The sequence below is a fragment of the Mauremys mutica genome, chromosome 5 (genome assembly GCF_020497125.1).
Source record: "Mauremys mutica isolate MM-2020 ecotype Southern chromosome 5, ASM2049712v1, whole genome shotgun sequence".
Classification (NCBI taxonomy): domain Eukaryota; kingdom Metazoa; phylum Chordata; order Testudines; family Geoemydidae; genus Mauremys; species Mauremys mutica.
This window is the reverse complement of record NC_059076.1, coordinates 45883359-45904737: the sequence shown is the minus strand read 5'-3', so window position 1 is coordinate 45904737 and position 21379 is coordinate 45883359. Positions and strand designations below refer to the sequence as shown.

Genomic DNA, 21379 nt, shown 5'->3' with positions numbered 1-21379 from the left:
ACAGATGGAACAAAATAAATTCTCCTTTTTTTCTGTCGAACCTGTTGTAATCCTGTTGCTCTCAGCTAAAGGCCATCACATGTCTAAAAACATTTATAAGGGATAGTGAGAAATAGGGCCATCATAATCAGATTGATGATAATAGTTATAATATTAACACAGCACTCTGCATCTTCAAAGCCTTTTATGAATATTAGCTACAGTAGTTAATCTATATAACACCATTGCAATACAGGCAGTATCCCAATTTTACAAATGGGGAAACTAAGGAACAGTGTGTCTCAATGATTTGCCCAAAGTGTTGTAGAAAGTCAGTGGTAAAACTGGGAACAGTAATCAATAGTTTCTGACTCCTGGTTCCACACGTGTTGCCTTGGTGTTTTCATCCTCCACCATCACACAAAGCCAATTTCTGTGTTCCTATACACTCCTAAGCCACTAACAGAAACTAAGCAGAAGTCACTCCAGCTCTGTGTTGGAGCCTTGATAGGGAACAGCAAGACTCGTTCAGTGGTTTAGCAATATAAGTATCTGGTTAAATATTTTGGTTATATTGTATAATAAAATGTCCATTCGAAAGTCAACTTGTACCCACTCTTACCACACAATGGTACTAGAGCAAGCAGCTTTCCCCCTTACTTAGAATAGGAAATAACCAAGGTATCTCAGACACTACCAATGTCAAATACTGTCCATGTCTGTTATTACTCGTTGCTAAATGGTAGCTCCATTTCATAGTCAGTCATGGCGAGTCTCAATCATATGCTTTTGCCATCCTATCAATGCCAGAGAAATAGAAGGAAATGGCTGCTACAGACAAGACTCACTGAGTGATCTTAAGAGGCAAAGAAAGAGCATAACAGTAACACTTCTGACCATGACCTCTTTAAAGATCTACGACAGCTGATTGATTCCTGACTGATAGCGGATGCCCTGAGCATCATTTTCTCAAGAATCGAGTTTCCATTTAGAAAATGAAGCTATCTAAAGCACCAAATCTCTCTCCAAGCAACACAAGTATCTTCTGCATCTCCACAGTATGTGCTAGTCTTGGTTTAATTGGGCTCCAAAGAAGTTTTACAAATTTAGGAGATTTTACTGTTTCCTTTAAGAATCCTTATTTTGTTCTTGTTTTAAAGTATTTACTGCTCCCAAGAATTCTGAAGCAGTCATTGACATTTACTGTATGAATTGTATATAATGTAAATACATATTGAATTATCTTTTTCATGAAAGTAGATATACCTAAGTGACTCGTGCACATCACCAAAAAAACTTGGTTTTGTGCTTATTGTTATAGTATCTCAGGATTGAGACTTCTTTAATTAACCTCTTCAGTTTCTCAAACTCTTTATTAAGATTTGCATCCCCTGGTCATTGGATGCCTTTGCACAATAGCACTCACAGATTGCTGGTTCGGCAGCCAGATTAGGTACCAATTTTCTTAAATAGTTCACCTTTCCCAGGAATCTTTGTATCTCTTCCTTGTCTGTTGGGACAGGCATGTTGGTAGTAGCCTCAGCTGTAATTTACCTGTTACATCTTGCTATGTTTATTTCTCTCCAGGTATGTTTTTTTCATTATATGGAATTTACCTTTTGTTTGTTTAGTTTTAGCCCAGCAGCTCTAGTTGTTTCCAAAACTGCTTGGAGACACTGGGCATGCTCCTCTACTGGTTTTCCCCAAGATCAAATCATCGTCAGCATAAACCTTAATACCCTTTATACCATCAAACAGTTATTGTATTTTCTGGTGAAACACCTCGGGTGCTGTCTAGAACCTGAATGGCAGGCTCCAGAAACATGTTTCTCAAAGGAGGTGTTGAATGTGTACAAATGTGGGCTCTGGTTTTTTAAGGGCACCTACTAGAACTCTGCTGATGCACTGAGTATAGAAAAATGTTTGGTATCTCCCCCAAAATTTCTCACCTTGTAGGTAGTGGAAAACGATGTTTCCTTTGGTATTATATGTATGAATACTATTGTTGTAGTACAGACAGTATGACGTTACCAATTATTCATATTCTTTCTGCTGTACATAAGCGTAGGGTTCCACCTTTATTTTTCTGTAATGACAAATGACAACGTACCCACTTGATTGGTGAATCTACTCACTCTGTGATTTCCAGAGCAATGACCCTATCCAGCTCCTCTTTTAGCTTCTTCCTTAGACTGAGGGGACCTTTCCTAGGGACATGAATTGTGGGGTGGTTGGGTCCTTCTGTTGTATTCTGTTGAGAACTTCCCCATCCCCTGGAAGAAGTCCTCAAGTTCTTCCGCAATAAATGTTTTGGTCCCTTACCCCTCCAATGATTATAGCCTCTTGATGAGACCAAGAGTGTGACATGCTTTTAACCCAGTAACGGGTGTGCTTTTCCTTGGTGCTATTACAAATTGTATCTTTTCCAATTTATTTACCCATACATTTAGTTCACATACACCTTTAGTGGGGATAAGCTCACTTCTGTAAGCCCCGAGTTTTACTCATATACCCTCCAATATCCATGGCCTTTTTTTAGTGCTAATGACTGTTTTTGGCAGCACACTGGCTTGTGCACAAGTGTCCAACTTAAAATGAATAAAAGTCCAATTTGCTTTCAAGTTGATAGATTCATCTTCTATTGCAAGGTTATCAATTGCGCTTATGAAGAATTCATCTGAGCTAGTGGTCCTGTCATCATTTGCCTTGTCCCACATTGTGTATACCCTGTTAGTAGAGAGATATATCTATCTCACAGAGTTGGAAGGGACCCCAAAAGGTCATTGAGTCCAGCCCCCTGCCTTCACTAGCAGGACCAAGTACTGATTTTGCCCTGGATCCCTAATAGGCCCCCTCAAGGATTGAGCTCTCAACCCTGGGTCTAGCAGGCCAATGCTCAAACCACTGAGCTATCCCTCCCCTGAGTGCTTGCAAACTCTTGCAAAGTGATGTACTCTATTTCATTTCTTGTATCTTTTTCTATATGCTGGGTGCTGTCTTGATTTGTTTCGGTTGCTACAGTTTGTGCAGCTCCTACTTGGACTCCTGCTTGGAGCACCATGTGCCTTTTTGCTTCAGTTCTCTTCTCTCATAGTATTTTGGATTCTCTATCATGTCCATGGTGTCAGAGCACTGCCCACCCAGCTTCATTCTGGGTGATTTCTATTGCTTGGCAAATTCTAAATGCTTTATCAAGGGTTAATTCTGGGTCTTCCAGTAATCAGTCTGTCTCTCTCTCTGATCTTTGTTCCAGGTCCCAGTTGTGATCTGGTCTCTTATCAGGGACTCAGTTAGCCCCCATCTTGCCCCACTCCCTCCCACCCTCCAAAAAAACTGCAAGAGTGAGCCTTCAGTCCTAGATGAATCACAAAATCTGTGGTTTCACCATCTTTTTGTACTCTGAAAACCTCTTTCTCCTGTGTTTCAATTTTGTGTGGAGTGCAGTAATCTTCATATTTCTATAATATAGTTTCATATTTAGCCCCTTCTGCCTTAAACCCATAAAGTGCTTCAGTACCAGCTATTGTCAGAAATAAGGCTACCTTCTGTCTTCCTTTTTATTGGCACCTGTTGCTTGCAGTTACAGAGTAAAGCATTCTTTAAATGTTCTCCAGTTGTTTCCCACATTTCCAGAGTGTTTCAACTCCTGGTGGAGGTTTTAACTGCTATGTTCTACCATTCAGGTTATTTCTTGGTTCCTTTTTACTCCTACTGATATGTGGTGTTCAGTGATCACTAAATGCTTAAGATGCTTGCACAAGATTTGTTTTGTTCTGTATCTGGTTCCTACTGGCTGTGCATAACTATAACAAGAGCACCACAGCGCCCCAACCAAACTCTCTATCTGGGAAGCTCAGCCCTTAAAGGCAGAGTCCCCAACATCACAGTGAGTCACATCGGGATAGCTCAAGGAGGGTTTTGAAAGTGAAGACAAGCAGCTTATGTTTGATCATCTAGGGAAGGAGGAGCCAATGGAAGGATTCAAAGAGGGGGGTGACATAGTCAAAGTAATGGCTAGGAACATTCTTTGCAGCAGAACCCTGAATGAATATGCGGAGAACAAGATTGCATTTGTCAAGGAAGAGAGAAGGATGTTGCCGTAATCAAGAACTGAGATGGGGAGAGTTTTAGCTGTATGGATGAATAGGAAAGGCCATATCTTAGATACATTATGCAAAAAGAATCTGCAAGATTTAGCCATATTTTGGATCTGAGGACTGAGGTCTGAGTTGAAGATATCGCCCAGGTTATGGGCCTGAATGAAAACAGGACAGTGTTGTCCTTAGTTATTAATAAAGAAGGTTGTGGGGATAGTTTTGGGGAAAATATTAAGAGCTCTGTTTTAGCCATAATGAGCTTGAGGTAACAGCTAGACATCCACAAAGAGGTGTCAGAGAGACAGTCTGAGATTGTAGTTCAGACAGAATGAGACACATCTGGAGTAGAGAGAGTCAGCAACATAAAGACGGTATTTGAATTTTTGTTTGCAAACAAGATTATCCAGAGATAAGATTTAGAAGGAGAAGAGAAGGGGAACCAGGGACAGAGTCTTGTGGAATCCCCACAGAAAGTTGGGGAGAATGAGAAGGATCCTCCAGAGGACACACTGAAGGAGCAATGAAAGTGCTAGGAGGAGACCCAGGAGAGGACAGAGCCACAGAAACCAAGAATGGGCAAGATTTCAAGAAGAGTATCATTTACTGTATTGAAAGTATGTTACAGATCAAGGAGGATGAGGGTGGAATACTGGTTCTGAGCTTTGGCTAGAAAGAGGTCATTAGAGACTTTGATGAGAGCCGTTTAAGAGGCGTGCAAGGGGTAGAAGCTAAGGTGGAGAGGAACTCCAGCCACTGATTGTAGACGGTGCATACAGTGAGATTAGAGACAGAAAGAAGATAGGGCAGTAGTTGGAGAAGCAGGTAGGGCAGAGGGGTTTTTTAAGATGGGAGAGACTCAAGTACGCTTGTATTGTGAAGGAAAAGAACCAGAGGAGAGTGAGAGGAAGAAGAGTCAGGGAGGGGATGAGAGTGGGTATGAAGGATGTGAGGGGATGGGATGGGGTCACTGGAGCAAATGGGGGGATTAGAGAATAAGAGTAGGCGGTCTGTGACTGAGAGAAGGAGTTGAGAGTTGCAGCAGGGGGAAGGGAAGGTGAGCAGAGGGGAGGGAGAAGGTCACGGCCTATTTTGTCAGTTTTCTCTTGGAATGTTCTGGCGAGATCCTGTGCAGAGAGAGAAGTGGAGGAAAGGAGGGTTTCAGAAGGGAGTCAAAGATGGCAAAAAGCCAGCTGGTGAATGCAGGTGTGGGATTCAATTAAAGTGGAGCAGTAGAGCTGTTTATCCAGGAATATGGCAGAACTGAAGGAGGAGAGAACAAATTTCAAGTAGAGGAAGTCAGCCTGCTCATGAGATTTCTGCCAGAGATGCTCCACAGCACAGGAGCGAGGAAGCAGATGTTTGTCCAGTTGGGAACATTCAGGTTGTGTGCCAGAAGCTTGGTTATCAGTTTGTCAGTGAATATAGCTGGAGTGTGTTGATTCATTGTTTAAAAATTTGTTGCTCTGAAAAAAACCCCAAGCATGTTGTCTTATTAAAACATACTCTTGTCCTAACACGTTGTATACTGGCAGCATGAAGTGTGGCTGTTCCTATGTTGTCTGGAATTTGGACAGCTGTTGGCTTTAATCTCTGTAGTAAAGGTAACAATAACAAGATGTCATGGAGGTTTTTTTTTCTTTTTGTATAAATTATAGACTTTGGTTTATAAGGAATTTAGGATTGCAAACTAGTTTCTATCAGCTTTTCCCAACCAATATTTTAAATCACATTTGATAATGAACAGAAAGGGTTTACCTTCAAAACAAAACAGAACCAAGTATCCTGAGAGAGGTATTTTAAGAATTCACAGAAAAAGATTATATTGAAACAACAACACACACAGATAAAGTCACATTCTCTTCTCAGAAGATCTCAGTGACATAAACCATGTAAAAACAGGGAATACAGAGTTAGGAATGATACTCTGTCCCTAGCTCTCCTAACAAACAACCCTCCCCATCCAACTGTTTAATGTAGTAGGTAACTTACATTGAAGTACAACAAAGTCCTAGTTTTCATGGACTTTAGGTTGCAGTCTATTCTTTGGCATATCAGTGCATTATGAAAGGGGTTAAAGATTAAATTCCATCCACAATTTTGGATGGAAATCCTTTCTTTTCTTAGTTGCAGTAAAACTTTAAGGTTGAATCAAAAGATTTTGTTTTGTATTGCAGTTTCCTTTTATTTTTAAAAAATGCTTCAAAGAAATAAAAAAAATTATCCATGGACACCTCCAAGGAAGGTGTTGGCACAGTCCTCTTAGATGAGTGTTTATAGGAGTAGTCCTAGTCTCACTTCCACTCATGCCATTTCTATATCAAACATTGGACAGTTCATCAAATCTTTTCTTGACAATTAATATTCAAGAGTGAAGGGATAGAACAGGTATAACTGATTCAGACAGAACAACAATTATTTTGATTAATCTCAGTGTCACCACAGTCAGTGATCTACTACACATAGCATACTGGAACATAAAAACTCTCTTTGTATATGACTAACTGAAAGAAGTTATGTGGTAGAAAAAAAAATGTCCAGGTATGCTTGTTTTGTCTTTTAACAAAAGCCTCACACTCTTGACATTATTAGATATACCTTAATCTGAAAAATGGTAAAAACCCGGTAATAACTATTTTTGGAATTATTTGAGGTCTATAGACATGGATAGCATAGTTTTTAGAAATGCTGATCATTCACAGCTCCTTTTGTTTTCAGAAAAAGCACCTCTGAAAATCTGGACATAATATTTTTAATTTCATACCAAAAGGGAGAGAAAGAATATGAATAATTGGTAACTTCATACTGTACGTAGTACAACAGTATTAACACATATAATATCAAGTGTACAGTATATAAAGTGACCTTAATCACAGTTGTTACATCAGTGTGTCCATTTTTCAGAATATTCTGAGGTATATGCAATCCTTCTTGAGTTTGGGAGAGCCAGGCAAAAGTATACAGCACGTATTTCTGAGAACTTGTTCTATCATAAGAATTTTATCATTTGTCAAGTAAAATCCAAATCTTTTTTAAACTTTTTAATTTTAAATCCAGCTTTTTCAGTATATTTGCATTTAGTTTAAAAATATTACTGCTGAAAACAAATGAGCAAAGGTAAGTGCTTCAGGAAACTGGCACACAGCTAAAGGTTTAAAACTGCACTTGGATTCCTGAGAGTCTTCCCCTTTCTATCTTGTTACTATTGCTAATGCAGTGTGTGCGTGTGTGTGTACACGTACATGTGAAATGCGTGAGTATGCATGTGAGAGAGAAAATTTTCTGGGTTCAATTCGGCATGGCCACTAAAGCTTTGTGTTCTGTTTTCAGTATTTATTTTGTTCTCAATATTTTTTCTTGTTTTTCTCTCCATGGGCAATTTTAAAACTTCTAGCAGTACACCTCTACCACAATATAACACTGTCCTTGGGAGCCAAAAAAATCTTACTGCATCATAGGTGAAACCGTGTTATATTGAACTTGCTTTGATCTGCCGGAGTGTGCAGCCCCACCCCTCCCCGGAGCACTGCTTTACCGCGTTATATCTGAATTCATGTTATATCGGGTCACGTTATATTGGGGTAGAGGTGTATTTGGGATTTTTAAGGTGGCCTCTTCCCCCATTACTTCCTCTAAAAAGGGGATAGAGCAAAGAAAGAACTGTGATAGAAAAATGTACAACAGTTAAGTCTTCAGTGATATAAAAAGAAACAGAAAATTTTGTGAAAAAGGCCTTTGCCTCTCAGCAGAACACCATCTCTCTTTCCTTCTTTTAGAGAGATTGTACAATCAGGAAAAAGAATTACCCTCTAAATGTGCAGCTACTGGTGCTTCTTCGAAGGTTTCTTTAGATACAATATATAATGCAACCCGATCTTTGAAAAACAAAGTATGATTCATTTGATTATAAAAGTTAGATGCTGCTTCACTGAGAATGACTAATTTGGAACAGAGTGTTGATTCTGTTAAATCACCGAACGGTTTTACTGATAAACATGTCAAGTCAGGAGCAAAAGTTGAGTGTATAATCATACGCAGTGCTTTCCACACCAACAGTAAACAAGAAATACTGATTCCTCCACTGTAGCCCATAACGCCTCATGCAGTTTACTCATGTATCCAGGTACAAGACTACAGGACAAAACAGCAACATGTTTATGTCACCTTATTTAATTCTGAAGGCTCCTAAAGCATTTTACAAAGTACAGTCTATACTGGAAGATATTTTATCCACCACTAAATCACAGTTACCTCAGGGGTAAAGGTAGCACAAGCAGATTACAAATGGTCTACAACAGGAAGTGAAGGTTAATATAATGTGTCAATGAAACATCCAGTCACTTGTCAAAGAGCCTTTCTAGGCCTGGGGTTGGTAGTGACCATGGGGTGAGAAAGAGCAGCCACTCTGGTCCTCATCTTGAGTTGTGTAGGTTTTGCTAAGGGAGCAGAGAATCCCATGACCGGGCTGCTTCCTAACACCCCACCCCCCCAGAATCTAATGGTAAGAGAGGGACCATAGCTTGAGGAAAAGGGGAGAGGGAGTTTATGAGAGGTTTGAGTTTATAGAACCTAAACTTGTAAGTGAATCAGCAGGGTTTGGTTCACTGCCAGCCTATATAAACTAAACCCACTGGGTTCAGTTTACTGAATCCAAGGGGTTCAGTTCACATAACCCAAACAACCCATAACTCGGTAGAGTTTGCATAGCATTAATAACAACTCCAAATCTTACATTTATGTATGAGTGGAGAGTGAGCAACCTTCTCAACCCAAGAGGAGATCAGTCTTCTAGGGCAGAATGGCAACTGTGACTAAAGAGAGGATTCCAGCCTCTATTGCTATCAATCTGGCACCTTTCACAAGAACTAAGTGAGCTTTAAAAAAACAAAAAAATTAAAACAGAAATTGTGCTATCCTAGAAAAGAAAATCTCAAAGTTGTCCCTGGACAAAAACATACACGGTACCTAGTGTTTGCCAAAATAAAACCCATAAACCCAGTCAGCTGCAGGCACTGCTACACAAGCCTTAGGCTACTTTCTGACCATGCAGTCAGGTGAAACAGGCACTTCAGTGCCTTAGATAAACAGAGCTGACTGAAGGAGTGAAGTGAATTACTGACACTTCCGTATTTGAAAGGAGACCTCCAGAGTGTCGGCTTCTTTCCAGGTCAGACTGGCTGCCGCCACTAATACTGTCAGGGAAAGTGAGCATCATGATGCTCTATGTATGACGAGTGAGGGTCACAGTGAAAGAGAAAGAAGGAAAAACATATTTGTAATACCGTAGACTTCTGTGTTAAAGAAACCTGTTATCCCAGCTTTTTGTTGTTGTTTTGTTTAAAGGATTAAAATTCTTATCTTAATAAGCTGTTTTCTTAACCTTCAAGATTAACATTCATTTTGCAGTCTAGTGAAATTAAAAAAAAATTATATTAAAAAGCGTGTACTTTTGAAAATCTAGCAGATGCAGATTACTGACTTAAACCTGCCAGATAAGAAGCTACAAAGACCAGGTTATTTATACTGTGGGGAAGTAAACATTGGTCGATGGAGCAGGAAATCTGCCATTTTCACAAGTTCTAAATTCTGTTTCCAGGATGTTTTTAAATACACCAAACCAATTCTCCTCCCCCCGCAAATTGTGTGTTTAGCATTGCAATTATTTTACTTCAAGTCAATATTTATTTCACAAGTTGTTTAAAAAGAAATGTGACTGCTACTACAAAACCTGTTTCAGATGAAGAATATGGTACTTAAAAACCTTTTCTCGTCATCACTTTAAACAGCACAGCCCTGATTTCCCCACAGTGTTTGACCTGTACCAGGATGTAGGAGAGAGGAACAGACACAGGGAACCTGAAAAGGCATCAGAGACAGTTCAGAGGTGCAGTCTGTGCACCCTGTATGCATGTAGGCCATGGAGGATGGTACCAGGGACTGAGCCAAGGTACGTCTGGAATGGTCCTTGTGGCTGTGACCAGAGGAGGAAGATACTGTGGTCAACATGGACTTCTTAGAGGAATCCTTGTCTCTACAGTCCTCATTGCGTCTAGGGAGATGCTCTTTAGGTACAGACTCTGGAGCTAATGGGTGTTTGCTAGACAACCCCTTGGTACCTCTTGATGGGTACCGGTGTATTGGTATCCGTGGCTGCAGAAGCCATGCCAGGGCATGAGGGGGGACTTTCCCTTCTTTGTGTAGTCTCTCTACAGAGAATGAGGTCTCTTTCTCTTAGAATACTTCAATTCTGAAGCAACGCCATGGTCATTATGTGCCAAGGTTCAAGTTACTGGCATAACCTGAGAAGCTGAGCCGACGTGTGTGTGTGTGTGTGGTGTGAGTGAGTGTGAGTGAGAGAGAATTTGGCCCTCATGGGTCTCAGCAAGCACTTTTTAAGTGTTAGCTTCCCCTATCCTCCCTCAGCTTGTAAGATCTGCAGACCTTGCACACAGATGGGACTCTCTGAGGCAGCTGAAATGCCCATTGCTAAGAGGGAAAGAAATCTGGCAGGTCTGACAAGGCTTGAAGACCCAAATCCTTGGCATAACCCAAGCAAAAAAGCTGAAGATAGAACAGCTGAGGGCAAAAGCTCCTGGCCACAGAAAAGAAGTCTGAGGAAGGGAATCCACCAAAAAGCACAAGTGTGCTTAGGAAGTGAAACTGAACAAATAAAAGGGAATAAAATTAAATTAAAATTAGAATAAGTAAAACTAAAAGAACAACAGTTACAAATGCAGTGAAGACCACTCTGAGCCATCTTGAGCCCAGGGTGATTGAAAAGGAACTGAAGTGGCGGCAGATTCATACTTGCCTATTTGCCTTTGCACAGGAGCACAAAGAGGTGTAATGTGCAGATATGGACCTGTGGACACAGCTAGCAAAAATCTCCAATGAAGAGAGCATGTACACATGCACATCCTATGGTCAAGTTGGCATACAGACATATACTTTAAGAACTTTAGTGTTGTCCAATTTTAAACACAAAAAACCTCATGCAAATTATTTTTCAGCAAACCTACTGATCTATTAACTACTAGAATATTAATTCCTTTACATTTCATTAAGAGTCTGACATTTCAAAATCTATTTGAATGGGCTTTCTTGCTGAAATGCTGGACAAGTGTTAATAATATAAGCCATCTCGTTGGCAGCATATAATACTGCTGGGGAACATCTGCGCCAAAAAATTGAAAATTCTGCAACAAAAACTTAAAATTTTTGTGCACTATATTTTCAAATTCTGCAAAATTCTGCATATTTTATTTGTCAAAATAACACAATAGAATCATACCAGTTTCAATTATTTTGGGGCATTTATTTCAAAACACACATCAGCAAGTATGTCGGTAACAAACTAAGATTCAGGAAATGTTTTTTTGACAAATGGACTCCTTATTAGGCATATTAATACAAAATTCTGAGTAATAATTCATTTAAACTACCATACAGAACCGTATTTCCTGCACCCTCCAGAAGCAGTGCAAAGGTTTGTGGGAGTCAGAGGTAATGGAGGACCTGAGGGAAAGAGAAGTAATTACTGGGAAGGAGCCTGTGTGTGAACTTGGAGGGTTGTTGGGTATGGGTGGGAAAAGTAGGGAAAAAGGTTTTTTTTGGGGGGAGGGGTAGGGAGGGGACTCATAGGGAGCTTCCCCCATGCAGACCCTGACTGACCCCAGCCTCTCCCATTCAGTCAGGCACACCTACCCCTGACTCCATGTGTCTCTGCATCCCCTGTCCATGTGTCCCTCCAGCCCTCTCAGACACCCCCTCCCTCTGTCCCCATGTGGCCCTGCACCCCCTCCCTCTGTCCCCATGTGTCTCTGTGCCCCCACTCAGCCACCTCCCTTTCCCTATGTGGCCCTACGCATCCACTCCCATTCAGCCCCTGCCCCAGTCTATCCTCCCCCACTAGCCCTTATGAGACTGTCTGAGCCCCCAGCAGCTCTACGCTGTCTATCTCCCCATAGCCCCGGTCTCCTGACCTGGCTTGACATGCGCTGTGAAGAAGGCAGGCTCTTTCTTTTCCCTAACTGTCCAGGAGCTGCTGCTCTGTCCTATCACCACAGCACCCTCTGGTGGGCAAAAGGCAGAACTGCAGAAGCTCTTTTCTGCACAAACAATTAAAAATATGCATGACTCACTGCATTATCAGTGATGCAGAATTTTCCCAGGAGTAACGTAAGTGTCAGCTATAGTTTTACCATTTTTGCTACCCTGTATCCTACATCCTACAGCCCACAACCACACATTTAAAAGCATCTATGCTTTTCAAAAGAAAACTAAAACTATTTTTAGAAATTTACATTGAAGGTTTTTGGTGATGCAAGATAGAAAACTGGCAAAATATATTTCCTCTCACTAAATGTATTTTGTACCAAAAAGTATGTGTTAAAACAAAGGTCTCTGCTCATTTGGATATGTACAGTTTTCTTAAATCAGCCCACAAGCTTAGTTTTATCTTGTCCATAGAAGAAAGGTGCCAGATGGTAAGAGTTTTTCACCAAATACTGCAATATTTAAGGAATATGAAGTTTGTAACAGAAAACAGGACCACTGAGGAGTTAGACCACAATTCATCAAGGTACACTGAAGCTATCAGCCTTGATGCAATTACTCGTATGCAGTAAAATTAGGCACTTGCTTGAGTAATTTGTTAAACCAAGGCCACCTTGATTCAGAATCAGTTTAAGTTACCTTATCAAAATAAAAGTGATGAGCAGAAGTTAGCCTCTAAGGGACTGCACTCCACATGACCAGCTACCTTATACAAGTCAATACTGGCAATTGGTTAATATAGCCTCAGGATGCAACAACTAAGGAGAATTAATTACCATCTCACAGAAGGAAACAGGTGAAGTAAACTAAGAGACTGATGGGAGCAATATTGCCCTATTGCACTGTACCTTTCCTTTCAAAACACTTGGGACATCAGCTTCCAACACCATTAAGACTTCTTTTTAATTGTAAAGTTTTCTGAGTATGGCTCACTGTGTGTGTGTGGTCTACTTTAAACAATAGCTAAGGCAGATAGTCTACGTAGTTTCTCTTATTAGCACATGTGATGACATTTCTATTAAAAAAAAATTTTTTTAGGCATTTTATATGCTGCTTTTATGTTAAAAAATACATCACTATATTTCTAGAGTTTTCAGAGTTTCTTGACGTAAGCAAAGAGGTACACTGCTTTTGCAACTGAAAGTTCAATCTCCAGTACTCTTTCTCTGACCCAATGAACTTTTTCTGTAACATCACACCAGAGAACAGCCCTGCTCTGTGTTTCAATCTTATTAAATACTTTTAAGATTTTAATCATCCATTCACTGGCTGCTAAGTGAATATTATATCCCTTTCCTGTAGGCACCAGATACCACAGTGCTTTACATTTTAAAACTTGTTACTGCTACATTAAAAACAACAACAAATAATTTCTTATTTAGCACTGAAATGGTACCCAACACACCATCTAACAACTGCATACATCCTTAAACGCTCCTTTACTAAGACAATTCATCTGACTACATTTGAAACACAACTGCAAAGCAGGATATTTATAATGAGAGCAGGACTATCAGTGATCATTTTAAACCAAGAACAGACAGTCATGACAAAAGATTCTATAGCTACCTGCTCAAAACTATTCTAAGTGTATCAACATGATTTATGTATAATGTATGCATTATGTATCATTTTAAATAGCCATAGTGAAAATATGGGCCAGCAGCATTAGTTACTTGATGCTCCATATGTAGGTAATACTATTTGTTTTTACACAATTGTAGTACTACCTGTATACACAACAAAGTTAAACCACTGCAGGTGATATGTATAATAAATAGGCTAGTGTTCTTTATCATTTAATTTGTATTTTATGTAGTAATTTGATCTTGCAATTAAAAAAAATTAAAGATGGTAAGTCCATGGAACTGTTTCATATCTAAAATGTACGTTTATTGTTTGAAATAGCTATTTATTTTGAAATAATTATATGTCATTAATGTGGGCATTATTTTAATCTTTAATATGGAAGCTTTTATATTATGACTCAATATAACTTTCATATATGAGAAAATATTAGACAACTCTTCTATACTCAGGGTACAGCACCAGCTGTCAGTAAAGCCATGATTTAATAGAGTAATCAAATAAATTATGAAGAGCTCCTCTGTACTGTACCTCAAAATTGATTATGTGAGTAGAAAATAATAAATTCCTCTTTTGTGCATGCTTCAAACTTCCCAAGGACTTGATCCAAAGGTGTTTAGATGAGGCTTTAAGATATTTATATTATTAGCTGACTGCACTGATTTCTTTACAGTAAAAGAGAGAAAATACACTGTAAACTCTTGGCAATTAATGCTAAATTTAGTCATGTAAGATTTCACATGCTCCAGATGGGAATGTCATGCACATATATAGAGATAATTTCACATTCTGAGTTTCTTAAACCCCTCCACAAACAATACTACCTCCTCTCTCTTTAAAACCACTTTGCCTCCAAAAAACTACATATTTTAAATTACTCTTAAGCATTGTACTGCGCTGTCAGGTATAAAACCGAGAAATGGTAATCTCTTAATATACATACCACTTTGGTTCTATTTTGTAACTCACACAGAGCTTTATGCTTATGGTGATAAAAGGCAGCAAATAATTTCAGAAAGGAATTTTGAAATTTCTGATCCTTAAAATAAGATGTTTTTGTTGTATAGGCATGACAGATTATTTTCCCTATTCTCAGGCAAAAGCACACATGGTAGTGAAGAAGAGGGAACACAAAAATCAGGATTCCACAAATATAATTATTAGCCTACTAGCATTTTCAATCAAATTCCCCCTCCTTTTACGGGTGTGTTGAATTAAGCTTTGATTCTGTATCTAACAATTAAAATATATATTGTACCATAGCTGTATTTTAAACTCTGAGTAAAATATTACAGTATTAAGTGGTTCTGGCACTTTCTGGTGTTAGCCAGAGGAATTTCTGGATTTCAATTTGTTTTCTGAATACAAAGATGTTTTTTGTTGGGGATGGTGGGTTTTTTTGTAGTTTAATAATACACTAATATTTCTACAGGAGATGAAGCTTTTCTGTAGAAGTGGATTCTCAATCTTTCATTAAACTATTAAACCATTAAAAGCCAAAAAACAAGCTAAGGAAGGACACAGCATAATTTACAAATGGAAGCCGATATCAACATGCTCCCTCACATTCTTGCTCTACTGTCTCCTCACCTGTATATTTATTATTATTATTATTTTCACATGGCATGCTATGATGCTAGTATGGTGTTTTATGAAAAAAATAGATGAAAAAATAGGATTGCTAGTATGGTGCTGTATAGGTGTTGTTCTGACACCTTACATGCCCTTACTTAACAACACCTGAATCGTTTCAGCTGTAATGGATTCCCCCTTTCACCTCTATGAATGAAGGTAGTATAAGCCCACTACAGTAATCTAATATAGGAAGTTATTTCACTGGGAAGGAAGGGGAAGATGATATTGGTACCCTTCAAACCCTCTCCCTTTATGCTGACTACTAAACATACACAGGAAAGATGCAAATCGTCTAGAAAAGTGACACTTCAAAGTACTCTATTCATTTTAGTGCAATCTAGCCACAACTCTGCAATCAGAAGAGCATATTTTTCATGATAATTAGGGCTGCGGTGGAAAGATGATAATATAAAACATAGCATATTTTGGGGTTAATTCTTACTTTGGTACCTTGCCAGTACTGCTATTATTGAAAAAGTGAAATGCATGTAATATCAGATGCAGCTAACATCCACACCACTGAAACCCAGAGCTGCTCTTCCTTCACTGTTTTTCCTTAAATGTTAAAAAGTTCAGTAGAAATTTGCCAATTTGCATTAATAATTTGGATTAGCATAAATGATTAGCAAATTAGTAAGCAAAACAATAAAAAACCCACCAGATCCATGGGTTGCTGAGTGGATTTCTTCACCTTCCCCAAATCCCAGAGAAAACAGCTACATAAAGCTAGATTACTCTCCTTTCTCAAACTAATTTAAGGTAATACACTGACTTGTAAATGAACCAGCCTGTAACAGCATTCTAATTTGGTTTCACAAAGACGAAGCCCAAATCAGCCTTCTCTACTCGGTATGTACCTACCTGAAATCGGCACTTGATTGCCCTACTGCAGACTGCATGCCCGCAAGTTTCATTTTAAGTAGGAGGCAGCAGAGTGAGAAGAAATGTAGCAAGACAATAAGACAATAGTCAAAACCAACCATAACAATTAGTCATAAAGAGGTACCTATGCAGAGTTCCAGACAGATTTATTACTTTTAGTAAAACTGACATTAAACATGTATTTTAAGACGTATTCAAACTGAGAAATTCACAGATTTTTCATTAATCATGCACTGAATATTTTTCACTCCACAGAACTTTGTTTTGCAGGACATTCTTCAATGGAAATATGTGCATTAAATAATTGTAATTAAAAGGGCCATCAAGATTTTTTAGATTGATTTTCTTATGTAACAATCATGTAGACAAATTAAAGGGAAAGATATGAGCAATTATTTATATAGTTTTGTTTTAATTCTGATATCAAGTCCTTAAAGAGCATTTTGACTGAGTTTGAAGTCTACTACTAGTACACAGAAAGATGGGCAACTACAAAAATGCAGGGCATAAACCAGTTTATCTTGTTAATTTAAATATTGTAAAATACGTACACTTTTATGTATAAATAATTGAAATATTTGTTTCAAGTATCGTGGGGTTCTATCTCACATTTTAGGCTTAATGCAGACATTGACACAATGGGTTCTGCCAGTTTACGTCTCATCAGTGAAGCAGTCATTCATCTCTATGCTGATTTTCCAAGGAAGATTTTGTCACACTGGACCGGAGTTTGTTTAAATCAATTTTCTCGGTAGGTAAAATTTCACAACAGCAGTATGAACTTTGCAAGTGACTTTAGGGCTGGGTAATATATATTTTAAAAAATTAAATAGAGTAAGAAAGTAACTGTGAAGAAATAACAGAGAATGAAAGTGTGGGAGATGTACTGTAATGGAGTAAGTATTATAAAAGAAAGTGCAGATTTCATTTACTGTTTCACTGTAGTTATTGCAAGCACAGCACAAACCTAGCTTCTCTCTTTTGTTGTCACTTATCTTTCTGAACGACTGGATTTGCTGCTTCTTTTCTTCTAAAATGCAAAGATTACAAAAGAGACACCTGGAAAAACACGGATGTGGTCTCTGTTCAAGCCTCCCCCCCACCACAATCAGCTTCCACGCTCCTCCCCTGCCTTCTCTTTTCTTTCCTCAAAAGCAGTGCCTCATCCACCGGAATGCTGAACCCTTCTCTAAGGTAGCTCAGTCTCACCATGTCTCCATGCCAGGTTGTGCCATTCAACACAGCTTTCCAGGTACAAGGTTTTTTCAGACTCTGTACCATAAATACACACAAATGGCCTAAGTCAGGGGTTCTCAAACTTCATTACACTGCGACCCCCTTCTGACAACAAAAATTACTACATGACCTCAGGAAGGGGGCCAAAGCCTTAGCCCGCCCTATCCTGCCACCCCACGTGGGTGGCCAAAGCCCTGCTGCCCTGCAGCGGGGGCGGGGCAAAGTCAAAGTCCAAAGGCTTCAGCCGAAGGCAGGGGGCCTGTAATCTCAGACCCACTTCCCCAAGGCTGAAGCCCTCAGGCTTCAGCCCCAGACAGTGGGGCTCGGGCTTTGGCTTCGGCCTCTGGCCCCAGCAAGTCTAAACCAGCCCTGGCAACCCCATTAAAATGGGGTCATGACCCACTTCGGAGTCCCGACCCACAGTTTGAGAACCGCTGGTCTAAGTAAAAGTGAGGAAGTTCTCTTTGTCAGGCTAGCAGCTCCCCGAGACCATTTTGTTGAGTGCGTATGGAGATGTTTTCATACATATTACACACACACACACTTACTTTTTACAGTACTGTTGACAAACATTTAACACAAGAGACCTTAGAACACACATGTAATGCACCAAGAAGGTTATTTTAAATGGAAGAGTTTAGGTCATACAAACTTAAAAACTTAAGTAATTAATATGAGAAGTCAATAAAAGTTCATGTTGTCAATGTTAGGATAAAAGAAAAGTCCAGCCAGCCCAGCATGCACACTCCATAAATCCTCTGCATTGAAAGGAAGACGTGATCATATTTTGGGAAAAGGCGTTACACCAGTGTGAAGTGCTCTGAGTCCTCAGCAATTAACAGGGTCAGGGAAAAATTCCTGGCTCTGTCACTCTCCCGCTATATAGCTATGGGCAAGTCCCTTCACCTGTCTCTCTGCTTCAGTTTCCTTATGTGTAAAATAGGGATAATACTACTTCCCCTACTTTGTCAAGTGTTTAGAGTTCTATGCATGAAAAATGCCAGGTGAGCTGCTATTCTAGAGTACAGTAAAAAAAAAAACAGTGTCACAGAGGGATACACACTACACAGATTTCCATAGGCTTAGGATGCTAAACAACAAAACTTGTAGTTTAAACCACTTAAGATTAGTTTAAACACCAAATTATTCCATTTAGCTGTTGGCTGTTAAAAGTAAATATCTAGTGAAATTAAGGGGATTTAGAGATTAAATCTCAGGGGTATACAATTCTGTCCTTGAAGCATGCATAGCTCCAAATTAAATCAATGGGAGCCATGCATGTGCATGCAAGGGCAGCATTTAGCCCTTAAAACTGGCTGAAATGTAAAAAGAATCAAATTCCTGAAACACACATTGAATGAAAAACAGATTTTGACGAATTCACAAAAGTACTGGTAAAGTGCTGTCATTTTCTTTCATGGTATAACAAGTCTCACTTATTTAATTAGTTACTGGAAAGAATATAAAGTTAGCTATGATGTTCTGACCATGTTACCTAGAGCAGTTGTTCTCAAACTAGGACCACTGCTTGTTCAGGGAAAGCCCTTGGCGGGCCGGGCCAGTTTGTTTACCTGCCGCATCCGCAGGTTCAGCCGATCGCAGCTCCCACTGGCCACGGTTCACCGCTCCAGGCTACTGGGGGCTGCAGGAAGCGGCGCAGGCCCCACTGGCTGCAGTTCGCCGCTCCAGGCCAATGGGGGCTGCATAAAGCGGCGTGGGCCGAGGGACGTGCTGGCTGCCCTTCCTGCGGCCCCCATTGGCCTGGAGTGGCGAACAGCGGCCGAACCTGCGGACATGGCTGGTAAACAAACCGGCCTGGCCCGTCAGGGGCTTTCCCTGAACAAGCAGCGGCCCTAGTTTGAGAACCACTGCCCTACAGTGTATCAGATAGAATTCAGGAAGGGGGAAAATGGTCCAGTGGTTCCGATAGCCTGGGAATTAGGAGAACCTGCACAGACAAAATATTCCTGTATGATGTTGGGCAAGTCACTTAGTCTCTTTGTGCCTCAGTTCCCCATCTATGAAATGGGAATAATAGTACGTTACAGGGCTGTTATGAGGTATTTAGATATTAGATAATAGGGGCAATATAAGTACCTAAGTTTGTGAGGGGATATTAGAAACAATTTTTTGTTTGTTTGTTTCTACAGAGCTGAAGGCACCTAAAAGCTGCAGAGTGTTTAACATAAAAGTAACTAAAAAAGGAATTCTGAATACACAATTTAGCCCAAGAGCAAAACAAATTCCAGGACCATCAGAAAAATTCCCCCATCTGCAAAGCCCACCATCCAAACAAAAATCGATCAACTTTCCCTCAAGTTAAGGGCAAACAAGTTTTCAGCCTGGCCAAAAAGGATGCCACTAATGTTCTCTGGCAACTCCTTCTGAGAAAATTATCAGCTTCTCTTATATGGTGAGATTATCAGCAAAAATCTCAAAGAATGAAATGGTCCAATACTTGCAAGTGACTTCATCAGATATCAAAATATTTATCCAATACCACTCACATACCACTCACCTTTTGATTGTCTGAGGCAATCAGAGGTAAAAAAAAGATTGAACTATGCTAATGTTCTTTTTGCACATCAATGAAAGGAGAATTAAAAATGTGACCCTCACAAACTGCTCTTTTCCAAAATTCTAGAATGCTGTTGTAAATGAAGTATAATCTGTAGGTCACTGGTACAGATGGCCTCAGCAGTGACCCTCTCGAGGGCTGTCTGCATGCAATTACCCCAGCATTTCCCACATGGAGTTTTTGATAAACTGGAATCCTTTCCCACCATCCTGATAAAATAAGCCATATAAGAAAGTTGAAATGATTCCCCAGCTATTGCTGGTTTTCCAAAAATCATATCCATTGAACCTAACAGTCAATTGGATTATTTTACCTAGCTTCTAAAACCCAGAATAGATGGAAATCTGCCTATTGTTCTTCATATAACAATAGAAAAAAATATCAGACTGAGGTCAGAGAAAGTACTAGTACTGAAATGAAATTATTTTGTTGATCATGTTTTTTCTTTAACAGAAAATGGAAATAGTGCCATGTTCATTAACAGTACAGTTAGGGTTCTCCTGCATTTCTATTATGATCATTTGTTTTTAGGGGTTTATAAATTTAAGATGATATAAACAACCCCAACTTGGTACATAAGGTCTCAGCTCAAGGATATTACAAAGCCCTATCAAGCTTTTTTTAAACTAACACAAAACATACTTACATAGGTGCACATATGCACAAATATAATATATATACACATACAGGCACAGAGGAAGTATTTTTAAAGTCTATTACATATAGCATCATACAAGAATTTAGAAACCGTTTAAGTGCAACAGATATGTAGTTTTAAAAAAGGGAAACTTGTATGACTTCTTAACATTTCTTAAAGTATCAAATTTTTTGAGAAATCTTAAAAGTAGAGCCAAGCATGAAAAACAGCCTTTTTTGGATAATGTTATTATTTTCCACAGAATTATCAGAGTTAAATTACTGCTGTTCAGTGGTAACAGGTAAGCTATAGCAAAAAATGTGGGATCACCTCTTTCTCTAACACAGGAGAGAAGGCTGTTCACTGGATAAAACTAACCAAGATATGAGATGAAATGTGACTCCCTGGCCCCAAAATCCAAGCTATCAACACTATTACCCTGTTGAATAAACACAGCTTTTGGAAAGACTAACCCTGTGAGGTCCTTGCTGGAAAGTCCCTGAGTAAATTATAACATTTGATGATGACATTCCTGTGTCTCTTGGAACTAACAAGAGGAAATAAGGGCAGGTCATTATGAGCCACTTGCCTTTACAACCGGCTGTAAAAGACAATGCAGACAGGAAGCTTCCCACCGAGATCAAGGTGCACAATCCCCCGCTAAAAATAAACAAGCGGTGATAGTCACATCTGCTG

The 21379-nt window shown here is 39.4% G+C and overlaps 1 protein-coding gene across 5 annotated transcripts in view; it reads right to left on the bottom strand.

Annotated features, from left to right (window-relative positions):
- The window catches only part of SPATA5 (spermatogenesis associated 5), a 314315-nt gene that overhangs the window by 103313 nt on the left and 189623 nt on the right, over positions 1-21379 (bottom strand). The window lies entirely within an intron of this gene.